Below are 20,801 nucleotides of genomic sequence, written 5' to 3'. Positions count from 1 at the left end.
ACCTGATCCATCTATGCGTGCATCCTGAAGGGCTCCTAGAGGTTCTCTTGTTGACCAGGTTTCTCCTCCTTCACACACACTTGTACGCAGAGTCATGTTCTGCCTGTTTGCAAACTCCCCTTGGCTTTGATGACATGAATCCATTTCTCTCCTGTTTGTGAGGCTCCAAAGCCTCTGCATGGCCTGGGAAGCTAGAAGAAGGGAGCCAAAGAACATGTTCTTACATGGGGAGAGTAGTTTGGGAATTCAGTCTATGCTATAGTCATTGTGCCCAGTCAGACGGCCTGGAAAGCAGGGATGGTGCTCTCATCAATAGGATGGGTATGGACATGTGCTGCAGGGACACTGGAAGAACAAGGTCCTATGACTGCATGTGTGACATAGAACTAAGGCTGTCACCACTGGTGAGTGATAGGACAGGTGTGGGTATCAGGACAGTTCAATGAATTTCAGAACTCGGAGGATTATCAAAGTCTCTTGCAAAACGATCAGCAGTAGGAAGGAGATGAAAACAAGTCTGGCAGGCTGTCTGTCTTCTCGGTTTCCTGCTGCCATGTTTTCCAAGCCTCATTTTTCAAGGTGAGGCCATGACTCTTTTTGAATAAACTCCAGTGACATGGAGCTGTTGTTCTGGGTCATGGTCACACAGCAGAACTTCCTGAGAAATCATTGTCACCCATGTCGCTTTCTAGGTGGTAGTGCTGAAAACCTTGGGACTCTGGCATTTCCCATTTCATTTCACAAACAGAGCCCAACATACAAACTTCAGTCAGCAATGCCTTCCCCACTGAGAACGCCTCACTGTCCCGTGATTCCCCCCTCATATTAAAAACAGCAGAACTACTCTACCAGCCAGAATAATGTGTCCTCAGGCAGAGCACTCACATGCCTCCCTTATTGTCTTGCAAAGGGGTGGGGAAGAGAGGAAAAAATACACAGCTATTATTATTTTTTTATATATTCTAGAAAGAAAGCCTAACCCTAAACTGACGCGTCCTTGCTGTGCTATCTACTCTGAGGAAAGGGTCAGGCAGGGCTGAGTGTAAAACTGCTGTGAAGTAAAGCAGAAATAACCAACCCGCTTGCTGTGGTTTTACTGCCCAGTTAGATTTCAAGAAGGTGAAAGGAAATTACAAATCTTGAAGCCATCGGTTTGGGCTCTCTGACCATTAAAGGCACATTGCCTCGTTTTCTGGATTCTGCAAATTTACACTTTCCTTGTGTTGTACACAACTAAGGGTTCGTTTTTATTTTAAAATCAGTTCTTCAATCATATAGTCTTAAAAAGACTAACCATCTGAGGCTGAGGGGAAACTCCATCATCACTGAATGTTATCCTGCTATATTAATCTTGATGATCTTAATCAGTTGTAATTGCTAAAATCATAGCTAACTGTTGTCAAACCCATGACTTCCATCATGATACTGAGTGGCTTTGAGAAATAAAATAGATCTACTCACTTTTCATTATTTATTTGTATTGCTTCTGATCATTTGTAGTCACTACAGCTCTCCTGGTACTTCTCCTAAGAATAGGGGTATTAATCTGATTTCTGTGGTCAAATTCCAATTTTGGCAATTGCATTCTGCCAACCTAAGTTCACCCCATGCTTTCAACCAGATATAAAACTGTTCTCCCCTTCACATTGTACATTATATATATATATAAAAGGATGCTGTGTGCTATGAAATAACTCTTTCATTCCATGAAGAGCTGGCTGCATTTCAGTGTTTGGTGAATTATGGAGTTGTGGTACCAGCTGCATTGTAATTAGTGTTGCAACTAGCTTCTATTATATAGTAACTCAATTCCGGCTCCCCTTCTAACTTCCAAATGATGTTAATGTTATATTTATGTTAATGGCATCTGCGGAACTTTAGTTCGGAGTTTCTTGACTTTCAAACATTTAGGTTTTTCAAACTGCCATGGCCTAATGAAGTCCTTTTGGTACAAGGCACATGTATTGTATTTAAACCCTTAACTCTCTTGTGGGGCCTTATCCAACCCCAGGCAAATCAATGAAAAGAATTCCATTGACTTTAATGGGCATTAGATCAAGCATCTAATGAAGTTTTTGGTTTGGGATCTGGTGAGGCGCTTAGGGATCCTTTGGGATAATAGGTCCATTAGGCATGTAAGTTACTATTCTTATAAATCATGACATCCTCTTATTTTGCTCTGAGTGTATTCTGATGCAGTTCTCAGAAAATACGAATATATTGTGACTGGCTTCTACTGGTATGCAAGTTTTCCTCTTGCTGGAATGTTCTTTTATGAGAAGGATGTTTTCACTTTTAACAACAAAAATCTTATGATGAAACCTGCAAAGCATGCTACTTCTACAAGTGGGATGATGTATCATAAATACACATCTGTTAGCAGAGCAGGGGTGTAGGATATGTTTTTTATGGGTGCCCATCCCACTATCAAGGTGAAATCTTTACACCATAACAAGGTACCCACAAAGCCAGAAATCTGAGTTAGTTTCTTATTTAGTAATTCATAGTATTAACAGCACTGCAGGCCCTGAGTTGTTCTACCCAGCATATAAATATGCAATATTTTGACAAACTGCCAGTGTTTGGGAAATGCGCATCTCTCATTGAGGATGCTGGGATCTCTGCCAGAGTTGGTTTTGTTTAAAATATTTTTAACCAAACTGTTTTAAAATTAGCAAGGTGCATTCAGCTGAGTTCAGAGTAGTGGATCATTTGTGAGGAGAATGTGTTATTTACCACACACAGGTTACTTACAAATACATTCCTGTGGGCCCAAACTTGTTTTAAAACATTTTAAATCAGGGGTTAAAATCCCTTCAAAGGGGAAGCAGAGCCACACAGATGTGGGTGTCTTTTTATGTGATATTTATATTATGGCATCATAACATTTGTGTTGCAATGTATCAAACAAAGCACACCACAACAGCCTTTGCAAAGCTCAGACAGGTAGAGGCACTACCTGATGACTCTTATAAATGGGCTGGAGCTATACTGTAATCTGTTCTGGTGCCCTGTAACTTCCAAATTAAATGGTTTAGGAGTGTCATGATGCAGAATCACTGTCGGAAGAAACAAAAGGCTCCTTTCCCCATAGGCAGATAGATGACAAGTCTTGCAGGGCAACCCATTTCTAATTCCAAAGACACAAGTCCTATCTTCCCACTTTGCATTGCTTTGTCACTAACAACAAGGGCTAGATCTCTAATAAACACAGACTAGAGTGTATGAAAGAGTATGGGGAAGAGGACTATGGGAGGAACGTTTTTCCTGAGGGAGGGAAGGATTAAAATAGCTACAAGGGCTTGTTCACTCCATCACATTTTTTAAAAGGTTGCCATTTTCATTCAGCAGCTGCCATGATATTCCCAATGATGAGTAGGATAAAAAGTCATTGCAGCTGGCAGTCTGCCTTTCCATTCCAGAAACAACTTCAACCCTTGAAAATGCAGCAATGACTAAACTAGCAGAAAAGGAAGGGTGGGGGAGGAGAATACAATGTGGATTTCTCCCTGTTGTGTCAGTTTCCCTTGGCTATGGGCCCACACGCTTGTCTGATAATGTTATTTCATTTCCTCACCTAACTTGCCATCCAGTTGCTTCAAGTATGTCAGGTTCAGTGAGAGTGATGGCTGTCTGAACCCCAACGTGAGGCTAACAACTCTCTGGATCAATTGATGGATCATCCTCTCTCGCTCTTCTTGCTCTTGGGGATTAAGAAAAAGGGTATGTCCCACTGAGAATTATTGACAGGCTAAGCCGGGGGATGGAGGGGTGGGGAAGAGAGGAAGGGAGAATTAAAAGGAACTATTATGAGTTATGGTCAAGCCGGTCCCTCGGAATAAAAAGAGAGATGGAGATGGAGAAAATGTAACCAGATTTGAAACAGAGAAAGGCTTTGGGCATGTATTTTGAAAGGTGAGCAAGGTAGATAATGACCAAGATAATATAATTCACAGAATTTGTGTTCAAATAGGTTCCATCTTTTGCTATAAAAGATAATACCTAAAAGGCTGAATAGCCCACAACTGTACAATAACGTATCTATTGCTTCAATAAAAAGGCTGCTAGGTTCCCACCTCTTTGTAACACAGGACAAAATAATAGACTCGTGCTACTTACTACTCATGGAGCCTCAGCATCTGGCCTTCATGGCATTGCATCAGTGTATGAATGTCACATTTTCAGTGTCATGATGCAGCAGCATCGCTTTGTGATTCTGTGTCGCAATGTCATGCCCCAACATTGCCATGTGAAGGTGCTCAGAATTATTGTGGGGCTCTCCAACTACTCTCCATGCTAGGACTGCAAAACAGAGAGCAGACCTATCATAAATTGGGATGTCTTAATTTCAGGGCAGAGCACACCACTAGAAAAAATAGTATCACTTTCTACTTTGTCAACTCTCACCTTTGGACCAATATGACTATAAAAATGTACTGTGAGTCATTTATTCTGTTCTCGCCCCAAGTCTTTGGCAGAGAACGTGACCAAGCTCTTGCATGATTAAGAAAAAAATGAACAAAAAAATCTATTTGATCTGGGATTGCCTTTGGCCAGAATTTCCCTTAACTTTTGTGTAGTGCAATGGTTAGCTGCCCACTTTTGCCCCTGAAGAAACTATAGATTGTTGATGCTGTATGCACTTGTATATAGAGTGTAAAGTGTTCTGAGTTCTTTGGAGATGACAGAGTTATGTTACTGAAGGTTGCTATTATGTTTACACTATGTTTTGTAATTTGAGGCCCATTTCTCCAAGGTCCATGTGCATTTGTGCATGTGCAATTGCCTGCCTATTTTGCAGCTAGTTCTGCAGCTGCACATGCAAATCAGGCATTTGTATGCACAGATGGGTGTTCAGACTCATTTTCAGGTGCAATATCTAGTTTGTATGTGCAACTTCATGTGCTTCAAATGAACATTCCAGGGCCTGTGTTATGGAGAAAGTCAGACTAGATCATCAGAATTGTTCCTTCTGACCTTAAAATCTACTAAATCTCTGAAACAACAGTGTGATGGGCTGTACCAGGCCTTTGCAACCCCCTACTGGAGACTCCATTGCTCTGTTGCACCTGCACCCCATCCCAGGAAACAGTTCTCTGTGACAAAAAGAGCAGCCATTTTAGGAACCAGTGAGACCAGCCAGTGAGATCTGATCATCCAGTGGCCAGAAGGGCTGGGGATTAGCAACAGCCAGTCAAGGCTCAGCAGGCTGAAACAAAAGGAGCTGCCTGATGTCAGCAAGTCAGTTCCTGGCTAGAGCCAGAGGAATGAGGAGGGATGCTCCCTAGGCTACAGCCAGAGAAACTAAGCTGGGTAAGGGCCCATTGTTGGCCGCACACAGGAGTTCAGATGGAACCCTGCGGATTCAACTCCAGAGAGGAAATTTAACTAGGAAAGGTGAAAAACTATTTTGCTTATAATTGGCCCTGAAAGCCAAGGAACTGCTTCTAATTTGAGTTCGTTATACTCCAGAAGGTGGTTTGGACTCTGCAACCTGGCCACAAGGCCAAGCCACAAAAGACCTGCAGAGGCTGAAGGAGGTGCTGGGAGCTGAAGAGAATGGCAGTCTAGCACCCGAATATCAAAAAAGCACTCGAGGTGAGTGCAGCCTATTGCTATCAGCCTTGAACTTGATCCCATTGGACCGGAGGCTTAAATTTCTTGAAAATCAAGCCCTCCGTGTGACTTTTTGTAGGGAATATGCACTGTTCTAGTGTGCATGTGGCTCAATAACAGTCCAACTCAATGAGACTTGCCTCTGATTAATCTGATATACTGTGAATCCTCCCACTCTCTACCAGTCCCCTCACCAGAAGGAGGAAAGCCTGGGTTTCTTGGTAGGGGTTCTGGACCCTTAATGTGGGTCCATTGTGACATTTCAGCAGTTGGTCTAATCAGCCAGCTACAATACAGGCATTTCTATAAAATAATCATCTCTCCGCTTGAGACTCCTGTAAGTTGGTTCCATGACTACAGTTCATGTGGCGGCTGGAGAGGGTAGAAAGAACATTTTGATTTTCTTTTATAGCTTCTGTACAGAAGGTCAAACTCTGCTCTAATATTTCTAGAGTCTAAAAGTAATGGTAGTGCAGGATTACTCTGCCAGTACTAGAGAGGCTTTACAGGGTTTTCCAATGCAGTCATTTTCCTTCTTTTCCTTTTTATTATCATTTAAGTGCAGAAACAATTGGTATCAATTTAGAAAGGGTTATAGTCCAGAAATAGAACAGTCTTTTTGCAATATTGCTCTGTTTTCACAACAAGGGGAGGGGGGACTAGTGCCACTAGCGATTTGGTGTTGTAAGAGGCATAGGGATATTGCTAGTGATTCATGTGGAAGTGTGTTTCTCTAAACTTACCCAAGAGGAGTCTGGAAAAAAACTACTCAAAACTCTTGCTGTTTCCACTCCTAGAAAAGCGAAATAATAGGGAGCAAAGTTTAAATTAAGCTGTGTCAAGAACATGTTGTTCAATAGCTTTTAATTAAAAACAAAAAACAGAGCAGCCCCTCAGATCTTAATTTTGTTTTTAAATTTAGTGTTTGGTCGTCCCAGAAATGGAAGGTAACCTCTCTTTAGCTTGCCATACTGACTGAAGGTTATACAAAGGGAAATTCTCATCCCCAAGAAGGCCGGTCATGGCTTTCCTCTGTCCATCTGAGCCACAGATTTGGCCTCCAGCTTCCCTGAAAGCCATTAAATAGTTTGGAAATAGCTGACAGGTGCAAAACTAGAGCTCTCTTCATTGACTACCAAGCATTCCACTGAATTCTAGGGAGAGAGCTCCTTTCTAAACAATACATTGAGGTGTAGGGGAGATTCCCTCTCTGAGCATCTCATGTAGTTCTCGGCATAGATCCCTCTTTGAGTTGTAAATAGTGATGCGTGAACCTCAAAAGTACAAAGTCTTCAGTGTGCTTCGGATAAATCTTGCGAAGTTGAGTATCAGAAGCATCTATAAACAATCCAGCCCTTTGAAAGTTTCCTACTGCACCAATCCCCACCTTCGTTCTCCCAAACAGCTCCTTCCCTTCTGTCTAACCCCAGGTCTTTGTCCCACTTCCTCAAGACATCTCATGATTCCTTTCCCTCTCAAATACAAGTAAGCTTTATAACCAGGGCTGGCTCCAGGCACCAGTGAACCAAGCAGGTGCCTGAGGTGGCAAATGTAAAGGGGCAGCAGGATGTCGGGTTCAGGGGCCCTTGGCGGTGGCAGAAATTCGGCGGCCGAACCATCACTCCGCCTCTGTATTCGGCGGGCATGATTGCACCTCCCCGTTAGGCGGCAAGTTGTTGTTGTGTTTTTTGGGGGGGTTTTTTGTGGTTTTTTGGGGGGTTTTTTTGTGTTTTTTTTTTTTGCCACTTGGGGCGGCAAAAACAATGGAGCTGGCCCTGTCTATAACCCATCCTCTCTCTCAGTAATCCTCTGCTGCCCCTGTCTCCTCAGGCCCTGGAGCCTTGTTGATTCCACTGTGAGGCCTGGAAGCCTCTCTGCTGAGCCTAACACAATGTTTATAATCAAATAGCACATGGTCTGGGACTTCCTCAGAAAGGAGTAAACCACAATATGCTGAGGTTCATGCCAGTTCATATTTTGAAGCATCTGCTGAATCTGAGAATCAAACTTGGCATCCTGTGTATATCCACCCAGGTGCTACCATAAACCATAGAAAGAAAAGGAGTACTTGTCGCATCTTAGAGACTAACAAATTTATTTGAGCATAAGCTTTCATGAGCTACAGCTCACTTCTTCGGATGCATGCATAAACCATAGCCTATTGTTGAATTATGATATGCACGATAGAGGAGAAAAGTTAATTCAGAACATACTGACATTTTCATTGAAAGAGAGGGTGAAAATTGAAGGAAATATATTAGAACTGAAAAGTAAGACAGACTTTGGAAAACAATCCCCACTTTCTGATGTGGAAATGTGCCTAGCCCCTCTTTGTTATCTGCTCAACAGATATCCTTTCTAGCAGTAGTTCATCCAGGGGATCCAATCAAATCCTCTTTTATTTTCTTATTGTTTTACATTTCTAATGAGCAGCAGCATGTTATGCTGATTACTAAGCATCACATTATGTTAGGTTATGTCACATAACAAGGCAATGTGATGGGATGCATGGTAATGTGATGTGGCATAATGCAACGTGATCCATCAGACCCATCTCCAGACATTGATCCAGAAGGAAATGGCAATCCCCAGTGGAGGATTGGGAGGAGCCTCAAAGCTGTCCTCTAAAAACCAGATTTCATAAAGAAGGTAAAACTGAAGAACATTTCTTTACAAATAATGTCTGACAATGTCTTGATCATACATTGAACAGGCACACGTATCGATTAAAAAGCACATTATAGCATTTTGAATACAAGGATAGCAGCTCAAATATACTGTTAATCATTACCTAACAAACAAAAAACAACAATCCCCAAACAGTGATAATTCATCCATTAATTAATTAGCCTCTTACTCCACCTTTTCATCTTCTCTGTGTGTGTGTATGTATGTATTCATATATATCTTCTTACTATATGTTCCATTCTATGCATCCAATGAAGTGGGCTGTAGCCCACGAAAGCTTATGCTCAAATAAATTTGTTGGTCTCTAAGGTGCCACAAGTACTCCTGTTCTTTTTTGCGAATACAGACTAACACGGCTGCTACTCTGAAACCTGAAAATTCATCCATTGTTATCAGAATCAGCCAGTGAGCATGAGGAAAGAGGGACATCATCAACACAAGTAATCAAATTACATCAAAAAAAGCTGCTCAGACGATAGCTAATGCCCTTCCTGCACTATGTGGGACAGACACTATTTTACTAGGTCTGTTTTGTGTCTTGCTGGGCAATTAAAGAGTCCCATATCTAGTCCACATGCTGTGATTTAACTACATTGGCTCTTCATGGTGCAGTGTTGCCTCGATATATGATAATGTGTTGAATCATGGCATGGCAATGCGGTGTCACCATCTATGATGCAGAGATCACAGTATCACTATGAGATTATTTTGCCTCAAGACAAATACAAACAGGTGGGCACCTAGCACAATGCTCCACCATTTTGGTCCAGAATAGAGGGCTCAGACACTCTGGCCCAACCACTCTAGTGACATTTTAAAGAAAGAATGGTGGGATAACAAGGGTTCAGAGTTCTGCAAATATTCAATCCCATCCACTATATAAACCACTTTTAGAACTAGGTATATTTTGAATGAGGGAGTATAGTTCCAACCTGAGGGATTCTAGTGGCTCAAGCTTCATATATGATGTAACTAGAACCCCTCAATGGAATTTATAGCACCGTAATTCACAACTGCTTGCTACCTGATCCGCTGTAATTAGCAGCACCTGTCAAGAATTTATTACAAATGCATTTTTATACCAGACTTTATAATAAGTAAAGAGAGACTCCAGCTGCCTCCAGTGGCCTTTTAATCATCTAGGGATGAATTCAGTTAAAAGCTCTACAACCGAGGTGACAAACACCCAGCTCATTGGCTGGATCCAGCTCTCTTGACGTATTTATGTGGCCCATTCCTCATGGCTGCGAAGAAAACCTTCCAAATGTGAACTGAGTGTAACCAATGCAGCAATCAGGTTTCAGAGTGGTAGCCATGTTAGTCTGTATCAGCAAAAATAACAAGGAGTCTTTGTGGAACCTTAGAGACTAACACATTTATTTGGGCATAAGCTTTCATGGGCTAGAACCCAATTCATCAGATGCGTGGAGTAGAAAATACAGTAGAGAGGTATAAATATACAGCATATGAAAAGATGGGAGTTCTCACCAAGTGGGGGGTCAGTGCTAACAAGCCAATTCAATTAAGGTGGAAGTGGGCTATTCTCAACAGTTGACACGAAGGGATGGAAATCACTTTTCTAGTGCTAATGAGGCCAATGTAATCAAGGTGGCCAATTTCAAACAATTTATACCTTCAAGTCAGCGGGACTGCTATGGGTACCCGCATGGACCCACAGTATGCCAACATTTTTATGGCCGATTTAGAACAACTCTTTCTCAGCTCTCATCCCCTAACACCCCTACTCTACTTATGCTACATTGATGACATCTTCATCATCTGGACCCATGGGAAGGAGGCCCCTGAGGAATTCAACCAGGATTTCAACAATTTCCACCCCACTGTCAACCTCAGCCTGGACCAGTCCACACAAGAGATTCACTTCCTAGACACTACAGTGCAAATAAGCAATGGTCACATAACCATCACCCTATACCACAAACCTACTGACCGCTTTACTTACCTACATGCCTTCAGCTTTCAGCCAGACCACATCACATGATCCATTGTCTACAGCCAAGCTCTAAGATAAAACCGCATTTGCTCCAACCCCTCAGACAGAGACAAACACCTACAGGATCTCTATCAAGCATTCTTAAAACTACAATACCCACCTGGTGAAGTGAAGAAACAGATTGACAGAGCCAGAAGAGTACCCAGAAATCACCTACTACAGGACAGGCCCAACAAAGAAAGTAAGAGAACTCCAATAGCCGTCACCTACAGCTCCCAACTAAAACCTCTCCAGTGCATCATTAAGGATCTACAACCTATCCTGAAGGACGATCCCTCACTCTCACAGACCTTGGGAGACAGGCCAGTCCTTGTTTACAGACAGCCCCCCAACCTGAAGCAAATACTCACCAGCAACTACAAACCACACAACAAAATCACTAACCCAGGAATCAAACCCTGCAACAAACCCCAGGGCCAACTCTGTCTGCATATCTATTCAAGGGACACCATCATAGGACCTAACCACATCAGCCACATCATCAGGGGCTCGTTCACTGGCACATCTACCAATGTGATATGTGCCAGCAATGCCCCTCTGCCATGTACATTGGCCAAACCGGACAGTCTCTGCCATGTACATTGGCCAAATCGGACAGCAAAAGAATAAATGCACACAAATCTGACACTCAAAAAACCAGTAGGAGAACACTTCAGTCTCCCTGGACGCTCAATAACAGACTTAAAATTGGCAATTCTTCAACAAAAAAACTTCAAAAATAGACTCCAACGAGAAACTGCAGAACTGGAATTAATTTGCAAACTGAACACCATCAAATTAGACCTGAATAAAGACTGGGCATAGATGGGTCACTATAAAAACTAATTTCCCCCTGCTGATACTCACACCTCCTTGTTAATTGTTTGAAATGGGCCACCTTGATTACATTGGCCTCATTAGCACTAGAAAAGTGATTTCCACCCCTTCGTGTCAACTGTTGAGAATAGCCTACTTCCACCTTAATGGAATTGGTTCGTTAGCACTGACCCTCCACTTGGTAAGGAAACTCCCATCTCTTCATATGCTGTGTATTTATACCTCTCTATTGTATTTTCCACTCCATGCATCTGATGAAGTGGGTTTTAGCCCACAAAAGCTTATGCCCAAATAAATTTGTTAGTCTCTAATGTGCCACAAGGACTTGTTGTCAAAGCAGCAATGTCTTTCTGGGTCAGATGCTTGTCAGGTCACTTAAGCACTTGGGAAAACACTCAGATAGCATGGCGATGGGTGTGGTGTAAGAACAGACAAGCAGAAATAATGCCTTTAGGAGGTATAAACTCCCACTCCCCCACCCACCACCTCTAATCTTATTGTAACTGGTGATGACACTTTACATGTCATCACTTATCTATTTCATAGAAAGTAAATAGCTTGCTTCAAGTCTGTTCATCAGGTAAAGCCTGGGAAAATGGTCTTTCAATATAGTCTGCACATCCTCAAATGTAGGTATGGCTGGACCCAAGCTGTGTGGAGTAGGTTCCAAGTCTAGACATAAAAATCATGCCTTGGAAATGGGGATATAATGTTTTATTATTTGTGTTAGGACAGTGCCCAGAATCCCAATCAGGATCAAGGCCCCAGTGAACTAAGTACTGAACAAAAAGTGGCTGGGGAGAGTAAACACGCAGCAGAAATAACAGCGCTTCAAAAGCGGAGGAGATTTTCCTTCTATGTGATGTTGAATGTGACTTCACAAGCAATAATGACAACAAAAGGGGTAGTTACTGCAAGCAGGGGCCATTCTAACCTGGATTTCTGTGCAAATTTCTCACTGACACCACTGGAAGCTCTGCTGTGCCTTGAAGGATGGATGGAGCCTTACATTAATGGCCTGGCTCATGAACCATAATAAAAATTGGAATTCAGCATTCTCCAAAAATGAAGTGTGACACCCGTATCCCTTGCCTATCTTTTTCCATTGCAGAGACTCACCACTAGATCTGGTTGGAAAAATTTGGACAAGATATTTTTCATCAAAATTTGCCAATTCATCAAAATTTCAAGATTTTGTGGAGCTGGCTCAGTGTTAATGAAGTTCCCCCAGAAGCCAGGCAGGGTTTCTGATAGAACTCTGCTTGCTTTCCTGCCATCTCGCACACCCAGCTTCTCAGCACTTCACATGGCATTCTGACAGCGAGCCAAGGGTCTGGAAACACTGAGAACCCAGGTTCATGATTCCTCAGCAACCAGGGCTGCCAGAGTCCCAGGCTCTGGGGCAGCCTGCCAGGTGGACTGCATCAGAGAGGGGGCTCTCTATTGCTGGGTGGAGAATTTAAAAATCTGGTGGGGGGAGAGAGGGGTTCCTAAATCAAACAAAATTAATTTTCAAAAGGGTCAAAATCCTCCATGAAACAGAATTACCATTCTCCACCCAGCTCTAGTCACCACAATATGGTGACACCCCCTTCCCATATACATATTTCTGAGCCTTTTTGGTTGCTTTTAAACTGTTGTAAACAATAATTCGCTGTTGCCAAAATATGTAAATGAATAATAATACCTAGCTACTACACCACACATCTCACACACATATCTCAAAGCACTTTATAAGGGAGTTAGGTATTATTTATACCTATTTTATGGGTGGGAACAGTGGAGCAGAGGGAGATGAAGCCACTTGGCCAAGGTTACCCATCAATGCGGTGGCAGAGTTGGGTTTACAATCCAGAAGAGTGAAGGGGCTGGTCAATAGCCCATATTCACATTGGGCCAGAGCTTAGTGCAAGTCTTCTATTAACTTCAGTGGGATTTAGATCAGCCCCTTAACATTTTAGCTATTCAAAAATGCAATTACAGCAATTTCTTTGCATTCTCAGTGGCCTTTTTGACTAAATTCCCTAAAGAGAATCTCTAAAGATGTGGCATTTCATTTTAGCATTCAAACATTCAAGTCACTATCCAGATTTCAGTGGTCTGGAAATTGCCTCTCTTCTGAGATTTCCAGTATGTCATGGTTTGAGATGGGTTGGCAATACCAAAAGAATGTTTCTTTTTGTGTTTTTATTTCCTGACTCAAGCTATGCAAAACTGCAGGAAATGTTGCATATTTCATTTCCCATTTCCTCATGCCATCCTGCAGCTCCAGCTTTTGTGGAATTTTAGAAACCGTAAATCTGTTGTGAAAATATGAAAAATGGAAAAATTTCCAGTGAGAAAAAGTTTTGCTGGAAAAATGGGGCCCATTTTAGTCCATTACACAACTGAAGGCATATTCTGAGCATTTCTAATTTTGTTGCCAATATTTAATGCACCTCTGTTCCTCACCCAGTGGAAACAAAAGTTGCAGGTCCATGCTGAAAATATTTGGGGAAATAGTGACGAGGAAGTTAGCAGTGAACATTATAAACTGCAAAAACAGTCTTCCGTCTGGTTTACACATTGTGCAAATGTTCTGCGCAGTTTGATTGTATTCAAACCAGTTTGCCCAGTTATTAAAAATAAACAACCACAACAAAAACTTTTTACCCTTAAAATACATTTCTACTGAAAAGCTATTGCAGACAGAATATTCCACTGATTATAAATTAATTGATGCACTGGGACACATCAAAGATTATTAATCGTCCTTTATATATCACATTCTTTTGGCACCCGCAAGACTGGAGACTTGAATTCTCCTGTGACTTTTGACACACTTCACATGAATTTCAGGAACAGGGAACCACAAGAATAAATGGAGGCTAAGTGGCTCCTGGATCAATCCAAACAGCAGGGTGGATCCTCAGTGGAGTTATGACATTTTACTTCAGCTGAGGACTGGCCCCAGAGACTCAAACCTCTCTCACCACTACTGACTTCTGGGAAGGAAGCATGCCTCTACTTTCCCGGCTGGTGGGACAAGAGAACAAGAGGAAAAGGAGGAAAAGCTGGTCATCCTATTTCCTTCCCTCCTGGCTGCTGTGAGGAATGCATGCATTCCCTTCTCTGCCCTAACCCTTAGGTAGTCGGAGAGGTTCTAGGATTTCTTGCCCTTCTTTCACCTTATGGTTAAGTGATGGAGAGAGCTTGATGAGTTCAGTGCTGCCAGGTCTTTCTGCTAAGCCCCAAAGACCAGGTAGAGCTAAAGAAACACTGTTCAGTGTACAGAGCAAACCCTGCAATCCACTAAAACCAGACAGTGGGAGCCATGGGGGGGACAGATCAGCTGATCTGTCTTTAATCTGTCACTGAGGACCTACACATAGATTTTAATGAACCAGGGACTTGCCTGTAATATTGTATTAATTGTTAATACTAATCAAGTCAATACAAAGAGAGTATTAATTCAAAGTGTCACCAAAAGACTATGGCACTAGAAGGAAATATCATCCCAGCAATTGTCCCAGTTTCTCTGTCTGAAAAATCAGGGACTACTCAGTAACATTTGTACAGATCCAGGAAAGTCTCTGAAATCAAGGAATAAAGGTTCTAATTAGCTTGAAATAGAGAAATTATTTGCCAGAGTAACATTTACTGAAAGAATGAACATTGGCTTTTCAAATTCCCACATGCCAAAGAGGGAGAATCTTTGTCTGCACTGGGAAATGAGTTGGGCTAGAAAATGTTAAACTGTATAAAGAGAGTTGTGTGTAAAAACGTGTTATGGGCTGTGGTTAACCCTAGGCCAGCTAACCATGCCATATCTTTAAGCATGATTGGCATTGCCTACACTACGTGTTAGATGGTATAGAACAACAATGTGTTTATTTAAAGCAATGTGGTTTCTGACAACCCATTTTCCCACTGTTCTGATTTTAAAGGACAGTTCAGATAGCTGGCTCTGCAGACCACCATTCTGGTCATCAGTGTTACCCTTTCTACATCCTTCCCTTTGGGGTGAAATGTAATGTGCAGAATCTAACCCCAGGAGGGAGATGGGGTTTGAGCCTTCAATGTGCTGAGCAGCGAGCAGCACCCTGAAAAGTGGTGATGCCTTCAGCTCCCATGCATGTGGGAGACATGTGCTGTTAAAGGGGACTTGCAGTTTGAAAGAAGCTTGTGGTCTGCTGTTCTTTCTATTTTGGCACTTCCCCCAAATGCACTTCATTTTGTAATGTATATGCACATATAATGTGTGCATGCATGTGTGTTTCTCCCAGAAGGCCTGGAAGAGGTAGAGACTTGCCTCTGTGATAGCATGGAAGATAAAAAAGAACCGATGTAGAATTCTAAGAAGGATCCTATTGTTATGTGGCACTTCTACTCCATGGCATTTTGAGGTCTGACTGCTGTGCTCCCATACATAATATGCAACACAACATGTCTGTTGGAGGAAATCAGCTACTGACTTGGGCATGTCCCAGATATTGCATGTGGTGATGCAGGTTGCAGCAAATTCAAGGCAAAAAAGACCCTTTTAAAAGGTAGACTAAACCCGTGGCTAGATTTTTTTTTTTTAAAGTGTACTAGGAAAATGGTTTATCTTTGTGTTTCAGAAATGACCTTATGTAGTTGGTTTGTGGCTTCTGGCACTATATCCTGTTGTCAGTCATTTTATCAACCTGCAAAAGAATAACTGTCCACTTTGAAACTTAGTTATTTATATAGACTCTAGATCCACCCACACTAGAGATGAGATTCCAAAACTGGGATCCAGATTTCCAGCTCCCAAAATTCAATATTGTTTGGTGGTGGGAAATTTAAAGGAGCTGAAGGGAGTTAAGACTCCAAATCCTAATGAATTTCAATGGGAGCTCAGCTCCTAAATCCCTTAGGTTTTTGGTGTTTTGTTTTGTTTTTAATCCCAGCCTCCATCCAGATTGTCCCTGTCTTTATAATGGGCCAAACCAAAAACTTGCAAAATTCAGACCTGGATCTGTACTGTGATTTGGAACACATGTTCAGATCCTAGTTTTGTGTCAGGCCCAACTCTAGCATGCTCATACAGAGTATCCTGCTGTAGTATCCAAACAACGTACTCTAGAATTTCATGGTTTTTGTGTTACTATGATTCTCTCCATGCACAGCAGGAGGGGGAAGTATCACACAGTCATTGATTATTTTGATCAAGCCTCCTGCTGAAAGCAGTAGATTTTCAGATGATAGAATAAATGGATGGGGAAACATTGTCATTTCAAAAGTGATTGGGCACAATGACCAGACCTGATGTGGTTCCTAACTGATCAATTGATGGCTCTCACAGGAACAGTCAGTAGGGAACCGTGAACTGGGAAATATGGAGATTACTTGTACATTATTTTTAAAAAATCATGCATTGAAAGAGAGTAAGAAGTTGAACAGAGAGGACCCCATCTCTGTGAATGTATGCAGGAAATCCTGACATACTACAAAAACACTCCACTGGTATTGGATCAATTCCTAAATTCAGTCTCAGACAAAACAGTTCATTTCATATGAAGATACTTTTTGAATTACCATTTTGGCACCTTTGAACCTGCAGACAATGCTAAGAAGTTACAAAAACCAAAAACTTGTTAGTCTTAAACTTCCCTCTTATTAAACAGCTTCCACCCTGTCCAGAGAACTTGTATGACAAGAATAAAATAAAGATCCCACTCATCTGAAATCTGGGTAGCTGAGAACATTTACTGTGTCAAAATCTGGACACTGGGTTGCATCCTGAAGTACTTGCTATTTTTTTAGATTTTAAATCTTTAATACTGAGGGAGTTAAAAATGGAGTGCTTCTAAACCCTAACAATAAACTCACAAGTGGAAAGCAATCCCACCACTATGAGACCCACTGGAGTGTGGTGGGCCAATTGCTTTACACTGTAGCTCATTCTACATTTAGGAGATAAACGTTTGAGTGAGTGATTGGACTGTATGTAGCCAGTAGAGAAAATCAATTAAAATACCAAGCAGCTTAGAAAAAGGAGCTTTAATTACCCCATAGGAAAGCCTTAAAGGAGCAGTTATCCACCCGCCTTGTGATATGGAGGGAAGTTCTGCAAATTGAATGGTACACCAGTATTCACAAAGATTACAGGTTAACTGCAAATTAACAGAAGCCATTTTTCTGATTCCTTGCAGTTTCACTGAGATGAGGAATGCTGAGGCATTGCCCTCACTTAGTAGGAGGCCATCCCTACCAGAGTCCAGAAGCAAGTAAGCAGATCTTGAACGCTAAAGCAAACAGCTTGCAGTCCCTGTGTACAGCTATTGCTGCAGGCAGTCTTTGTGTTGTGGGAAACTGTTCATCTAGATCAGCCTGGCCTTATAGGAGATAAGAGATTCAATGACAGGATAAGTCTTTGACAAATACAGAGTAGGTGGCATCAAGGGGGAAAGGAGTGTGGTTGTTGTGCTGTTAAAGGGGACTTGCAGTTTGAAAGAAGCTGATGGTGAGAGTTACGGTATGACCTTAGCAGAAGAAAGTCATCGCTGGATACCCCTGGGGAAAAAACAAAAATAAATCACAGTTTCCACAATGTCTTTATCCCCACCTCTTACATCCCCTTTCCGTCTAACCCCGCTGCAAATGATGGGAGTCAGTAGTGCAACCTGCTTCCTCTTCAGTGGCTTACTATCTATGAAATGAGTCCCAGGTATCAAGATCATAGCCAGCACCTTAATTGTCAGCCAAGAAATCGAGGATTATGTGGGCACAGAAGACACACTATCCTCTCATTCGTAGAGGTGAGTCCTTCAGCCCATGGTTCAGGCACACTGGAGGGGTAATATGTAGAAGATTGCTCTATTGTTTCCTAGCCTGCACCTGTGCTGTGAATAAAGCTAATTTAAAATTTTTGCTCAAAATATTTTCTCAACAAAAAACATCACTTTTGTCAAAATGGAAGTTTTCATAGGAAATATCCCAAAAAGAAATCACACACGAAAACTGAATTTTTTTGAAAAATTCTTGGGTTTTGGCAACAAAAATTGTAACTGGTCGGATGAAAATTTCCAATAAACCCCCCAATTTTTGGCCCCAAACTATTTTGTTTTCATTGGTTTTTCATAGGAAAAACCCCATTTCATGAGCACCATCATATGAGACTAAATTGAGGTTTTTGTTCTTCTGGACTGTCAGTTGGTCAATTTTCACAAGAATCAAATTCACAAAAATGAGAAAAACCACAAAAATCTAATAAAATGAAGATAGCTGCCTAAGCATGTGATGTCATCGATGGTGACAAAAAATTCAGAGATCAGGATAAAAGCAAATTCAGAGATCAGGATAAAGGCATTTCTACTAAAGCAATGGTTCCCTTAAATGGCTTTAATAAGGCAACCCATTAACTGCATTTTGTCTTTTTCTGTGACCCACCCAGGGGCCAAATTTGGAGGGGGGAACAATTTCATAAGCTACTGTCCTCACCTCCACTGTCTCCTCCTTGTCCCATTGAGGGGACAATGACCACCTACAGCAGCACCCTCCACCCCAGCACCACAACTCTAAAGGCCCACAAGGTATGTCCTGATGAGCAGCCAGGCCAAACCTGCAGTACCACTGTGTAGGTCACTATGCCCAGAGCAGGGAGCTGGGCCCAGTCCTTCGGGACAGGACTTGTCGCTGTGGGGAGAATGCAGAGCATGCTCGCTCTCCAGCCCCCTCTCAGCATATGTCTACACAGCAAAGAAAAACCTGTGCCAGCCTACTTAAGCGCCAGGGCTTGGGCTTCAGGGATGTTTCATTGCTGTGTAGACTTCCTGAGTTGGGCTGGAGAACACAAGGAGAACTCTATGGCCAGCAGCATTAAGACAATAAGTAAGTTCAAGTATATTAGGAACAAAAAGAATCCAAACAATAGTATTGGTAGAATTAATAATATTGGAGAAAAGATATCAAATTAACATAGCACACATTAAATGGATTAAAAACTGAATAACTGTTAGGTCTCAAAATGTATTTGTAATCAGAGAACCATAATCAAACAGGTGTTTCTAGTGGTTCTTGGCCCTACACTATTTAACATTTTTATTAATGACTTGGAAGAAAACAAAATCATCACAGACAAAGTTTGCAGATGACACAAAAATCAGAGGAGTGGTAAATAATGAAGGGAACAGGTCACTAATATAGTTTGATCTGGATCACTTGGTAAGATGGATGCAAGCAAACAATGTGTGTTTTAATATGGCTAAATGTAAATGTATACATCTAAGAATAAAGAATGTAGACCAGACTTGTAGGATGAGGGATTCTATCCTGGGAAACAGTGATTCTGAAAAAGATTTGGGGGTTGTGGTGGAAAATTGGCTGAAAATGAGTTCCCAATATGATGCTGTGGCCAAAAGGGCTAATCTAATCCTTGGCTGCATAAATAGGGGAATCTTGAATAAAAGGAGAGGTTATTTTACATCTGTATTTGGCATTGGTGCAACTACTGTGGAATACTGTATTCAATTTTGCTGTCCACAATTCATGAAGGATGGTGATAAATTGGAGAGGGTTCAGAGAAGAGCCATGAGAATTGCTAAAGATTAGAAAACATGCTTTATAGTGATACACTGAAGGAGCTCACTCTATTTATCTTAACAAAGAGGAGGTTCAGAGATGATTTCATTAGAGTCAATAAATACCTACCGGGGGGAACAAATATTTAATAATGGCCTCTTCAATCTAGCAGAGAAAGCTATAACATGCTCCAATAGCTGGAAGTTGAAGCAAGACAAATTCAGATTGGAAATAAGTCATAAATTTTTAATAGTGAGAGTCATTAAACTTTGGAACAACTTAACAAGGGTCACAGTGGAGTCTCCATTACTGAGAATTTCTAAATCGAGATTAGATGCTTTTCTAAAAGATATGATCTAAAAACTATTTTGGAGAAATTCTCTGTTCTGTTATGTCGGAGGTAAGACTAGATGATCACTTCGGGTGTCAGAAGTACTGAGCAGGCAAAGCTGCAGGGCCTTTCTCATGACAAAAGGTCTCTTCTGACCTTGGAATCTATGAATCCATGAACACTAACTGCCAAAGCTGACAACAGAAGCTGAAAGTGGCAAACTTTATTTAATCTGTGCTCATGAAAGCCAAAAGATTGAGTTTCCAAAAGCCCTAGACAGTGTATTATTAGCTCTTCTAAGTCTTTTACTGTGTATTTGTACAACATCTAAAACAAGCGGGCCCCAACCCTACCTTCTGGGGGCTATGGGTGCTACCATAATACAAATGCTGAATAATTATATTTGCTCATAGCCCAGATGTCCTGCCACATGGTGATCCTCAGCAACCTGTTCCCTAAATCAGCAGAGAGCAGCTGGCTGATACATGAACACTACAAGTGAGATTCTTTGCAATACGGGCTTTATCTTGTATTTGTCTGTGAAACACCATACACATTTTATAATACTATTAATAATGATATGAACCATCCAGATGACAGGGACTGTGCCATCATAATAAAGGAAGGGGAAGAGGGACAGGTAATCAGAAGACACATGATAAAATAATTAGGTACAGTCCCTCACCTCTAATATTCAGGCTCCCATGGCTCTCTAGAGCAAGCAGAAGATTTCCATTGGGCATCTCCTGTTTCTCTCCTTGTCTGTCACAGTGCTGTCTGTTGTGGGATATGCCAACACAACATACAGAA

At 41.6% G+C, this 20,801-nt stretch overlaps 1 long non-coding RNA gene across 1 annotated transcript; it reads left to right on the top strand.

The window, feature by feature from the left end:
* Positions 1-5,244: 5,244 nt before the first annotated feature.
* Positions 5,245-18,482, top strand: LOC122461063. The gene is made up of 3 exons (XR_006282765.1): positions 5,245-5,397; positions 5,473-5,598; positions 17,293-18,482. It is a non-coding gene; the product is annotated as an uncharacterized LOC122461063 (long non-coding RNA).
* Positions 18,483-20,801: the final 2,319 nt, after the last annotated feature.

The sequence above is a fragment of the Dermochelys coriacea genome, chromosome 7 (assembly GCF_009764565.3).
Source record: "Dermochelys coriacea isolate rDerCor1 chromosome 7, rDerCor1.pri.v4, whole genome shotgun sequence".
Taxonomy (NCBI): domain Eukaryota; kingdom Metazoa; phylum Chordata; order Testudines; family Dermochelyidae; genus Dermochelys; species Dermochelys coriacea.
The sequence above is the reverse complement of the archived record's forward strand: the minus strand, read 5'-3'. Positions and strand labels throughout refer to the sequence as shown.